Below are 4,770 nucleotides of genomic sequence, written 5' to 3'. Positions count from 1 at the left end.
GACAATTATGGTGCATCCATCTGTACGTTTTCAGCGTGTGCTCTGCGTGTATTTACTTTTTCTTTTTAATAAAAACCCATTAAATAAGATCATCGAGTCGTAATGAGCAGAGTAAGGAGTTTTTCAACGATGCTGGTGTTCTGTGTTGTTAGAGATTTTTTTAGAAAAATTGTGATGCGTGTGTGTGTGTAAGCAATTAGTCTGCTGAATTAGTATGTGACATTATGTATATTTGATGAAAAATTCGGGGTTATCGATTATTAGTTTGTTTGTTTCTTAGTCGAAATCAGATATTTTAAGTTGGATGATTCAATGATAAGTAAGGGCGATGTCTAACTTGTTCTCTCCATTGGGCACACCTCAAAACTTTAATCTGCAGATTTTAGTCATCGAGAGAAAACCCTAGAAATATTCAGGATTATCTTATTATGGTATAAAATCCTTAAACGATCTTAAAATAGCGAGAAATGACTGAGATTGCGGAGAGGTGAATGAAATATAAGAGATCGAAGGAGAAAAATATGGATAAATGGAGAGTTGGTGTTATATACGACCAAGTAAAAAGAAATTTCTGAAATTAAAAACTTAGCTTCACAATATCCTAAAATAGGTATTATTAGAGAATTGAACCCTATGAATGTTAATATATGATTTTTTATGTGAGACCATCGATTTGAAAAATCAGATATAAACATACTATATGAATATATCATTGGTTCAACACTTAGGATAATAGTCTTTTAAGTGTAGGATCGAATTCTCGAATACAAGTCGAATTCGGTTTGAAAAATCATAAACAGATGACAGTTTATGTGTATCTACTACATTATTGAGGATGAGGATAATATAGTTTAAAATATGATGAAAAATAATTTTTTATTGGATCTCTTCATTAATTTTGAAAAAGAAAAAAACTATATTATTGTAAATTTACTGAATAAAAACTTAACGTTTTTTTTTTGGCCAAAAGCTTTTAACTCTTTTTAATATTAGCTATATGTAGCTCTTGTAGCGAGAATAACCAAATTTTATGCAAATTTTTTTTAAAAAAAGGAATAAATAAAGCAAAATGACACTAAATGTTAAAAAATGAGAGGAAAAAGTTTGTCGTTTCCATTTGTTTTTTCTTGATAGATTTTAAAGCGTAGAATGTTAATTTTAATCTTGTTATATAAGTCATGTAGAAGAGTATCGATTTCAAATAAATAATGTTTGATATATTTAAGGGGGTGTACTCAATGTAGGAGATTTATTGACTTTTAATGACTTTTGTAGATTTTAAAAGTCTAGAGGTATTCAATCAAGACTTTGCCGTACTCTGTACAAGTCTAATGGTATTCAAAATAGACTTTCGGTGGAGTTTTAAAAAGTCAAGTGGAATTCAACATTGACTTTTAAAAACAAAAGTCTAGAGGTATTCAAATTTTCAATAGACTTTTAATAAATTCATGGAATTCATTAACATACAAACATTAAAGCCTAAGGTACAACTATAAATTGTTAAAAATTGTATTTGGTTCAACCCAAAGATTTTGATGGATTTTTAAAAATTCTAACTCATACACAAGCTATTTATTTTCTCTCTGTCGCTTCACATCACCTCTCTTCTTATCTTCTCTCCTCTCATCTATCTCTATCACTCTCTTAAATTTTCGAAATATATCTCTATATTTTCATCTTTCCTTATCAAATTTTTCATTTTTTGGCTGATTTTTCATTTAATAATTTTTTATTTTAATATCATAAGAAATTTTGAATTCTAAATTTGATTTTATGATTTTTAATTTATGATTTATATAAATTAATGTAATATTCAATAATAATAAAAGATTATCCAAAAAATATCGTTTAATTCTTAATAATTGAATAGCCTCACAATAAGCATGATTTTTAATAAGCAGTTTCAATTAATGTGTAAGCTATGATATTTTTATACAAAATTATATACACATAATGATAAATAATATTTTTTTCACATGTATATTATCAATTCAAAAACAATGTTACAGATTAATTAATTGATGTATTTTAAAAATTTACAAACATGCATACAAAGCCACATATATACATATGTAAGTATTAAATGATTTAACTTTTAAATAAGTAAATTTACTTATTAATATAAATATTGAAAAAATATTTCAAACTGAATATGTTATATATATCAACTAATTATTTGAAACGTCTGCCCTTTTTATTGCTTAAAAAGTACTAGAAATTTTTTTTTATAAACACTCAATTTCAGCCATACACATAAACCAAATGAAAATATTTTACCCTTTAAAATAAAACACCATTCAACTAGCATTCTAAAAATCAAGTGAAATAGTCATAAAAATGAAATCGTTGCATGTTTTACCAGACCTAAAAAGCAATAAATTTGAAAAGTATAGCACATACTAAACCTCTCAAAAACCTCTCAAAAGCATAAATAAATAATCTTAAAAATCTCTAACATAAATCATGAGTCATAAATCATAGCGGAAAAAGTAGAAGCGCTGGTCCTCGGGTTGTGTGCGCCATCAGTCCAGTCAAATTATCCGTCAAGACCTCCCTCAACCTCACCTGCATTCATCACACCTAGTGAGTCTAAAGACTCAACACACCATAATCTTGATAACGAGTAATACGTAATACAGTCAACATCTAACAGTGAAAAATACTTGTACTTAAAATATCGTTTTCATGAACATGGATGAACTTCAAATATGACCATTTTCATAAATATTTTCATGATGCATAAACTTAATCATAAACATTTTCATGACATGCATTTCACAAACCTCAACCTTTTTCCTTTTTCCTCAACATGACATGACATAAAACATTTTTCATGATCATAAACATTTTTCCTTTTTCTTTTCCTTTTCTTTTTCCTTTGTTGAATTCAGATCGTTAATTGTGACTTTCCTGATCATGACATGAAGGTCGATGGATCCATCTACATATAACCACAGTACTGGGCGGCGGGAGACACCAACAACACTCTCACCGATCAACTGGGCCCTGGCCTATCATTATTCGAATAGAAATACGATCGTCGGGGCTCCCTATGGGGCCTTTTCCCATAAATGGGCTCCCTCTGGGGCCTTTTCTCCTCACGATATTCCCATTCTTCCGTTACCACATAACCGTTACCACATATTTGTAATGATGGAAACACGATCGTCGGGCTCCCACTGGGACCATAACCCTCACGACATCGCCAACATTAACGAATTAGTCACAATCACTTCACTTCCTTCAACATTTACATTCTCATCACTTTATAAAAATCATGCATAACATAACATTTTTGTTTTCGAAACCAAGCATGCAACATGTCTTTTAAATGTCTTCCTTAAATCATAAAAATCCCTTAGACATTTAAAAATCATATTTAATCATGAACATTTCATAACCATTTAAAATGACATTTTAACCTTAAAACATTTAAAATAACATTTGACATATTAAATCATAAACATATAAAATTCCCTAAACATTTAAAATATCATTTTAACATATAAAATCCCATAAACATTTAAAATATCATTTTAACATAAAAAATTCCATAAACATCCATAAATATAGAAAATAATCATATTAGCACATAAAACAGCATTCAGGGCACTGCCATGACGTTTACTAATTTTTAGCTGTAAAAAGATCGTTTTACCCCTGGACGTAAAATTCTCCGTTTTTGACTTTTTCTTGAATTCATGACTCTAACATGTCCCAAATAATTATCTAAGCCTACTTGAATTTTTTCATATTTTTATTTAGCTTAATCGAGGACTTTTAATTTAATCTTTAAATAAGACGTATTAACACGTTTTAATCCCGAATTAAACCAAACCTTAATATAAAATTTCCAAATTAAAAACTTAGACTTTTAATAATTATTTAAGTTTAAACCTAATTTTTCATAATTTTATAAAGCTTAAAACTAGGCGTTTCAATTAACTCGTTAATTAGCGTTTCGTGTCGCGATTAAATCCGGAATAAATCCAAAACTCATTATTTTGATCCCAAATTTTAAACATAGCATTTTTAAGATTTATTCTACCCTTCAAAGTTGTGAGCCACCCCCTTGGACCCTTGGTTTTAATTTTAGCTTTATTATTTTCGTTTTTGACACCTTATCGAACACACCGAGCCATATCCTAATTTTCTCGAGCCACGCCTGAGCCGCCTTGAACCAAAACCTAGCCAACCCATCTAGGGACCCTACTGTCCAAGCCCAGCCCGAAAAACACAAGACCTGGCCCGCACAAAAACCCACTGAATCTTGACCCAATTCTGCTAGTGTGTGTGTGAGGCCCCTAAGCACATAAAAACTCCTAGCCAACCTGGGACATTTCTAGCCGAGCCACCACCGAACCCAGCTAACCCTGACCATCCCTGGACCAAGCCCAGACCCTAACCAGACCAGCCCAGCCCCTAGTCGTGAGCAGCGAGCCACTTGTTTCCACAACCAGTAGCCGCGCCCCCTCTCTTCTTCCTGCTCATGCTTCCTCTCGCGTTACTGCTCGGCCCTCTATGAACCAAGCCACCCCTGAATCCAGACCTTCCTAACCCTCCCTGGACTATCCTAAGCCATCGTCCAGACCATCTAGCCCAGCCCCTGACGAGCCGCAGCCCCTGAAATTCTCGAACAGTACCTGCGCGCGCATGCCTTGGAGGAGAATCCCACTTCACGTGGACTCTTCCCCAGCCCTAGGCTCGAGCCCTAGCCCGCCTAGGACCCTTCCTAGGACCTAACCATGACTCCTAGGTCCCAACCACCAA

Source organism: Primulina tabacum, chromosome 17 (assembly GCF_025594145.1).
Source record: "Primulina tabacum isolate GXHZ01 chromosome 17, ASM2559414v2, whole genome shotgun sequence".
Classification (NCBI taxonomy): Eukaryota; Viridiplantae; Streptophyta; class Magnoliopsida; order Lamiales; family Gesneriaceae; genus Primulina; species Primulina tabacum.
This window is presented reverse-complemented; position numbering follows the sequence as displayed.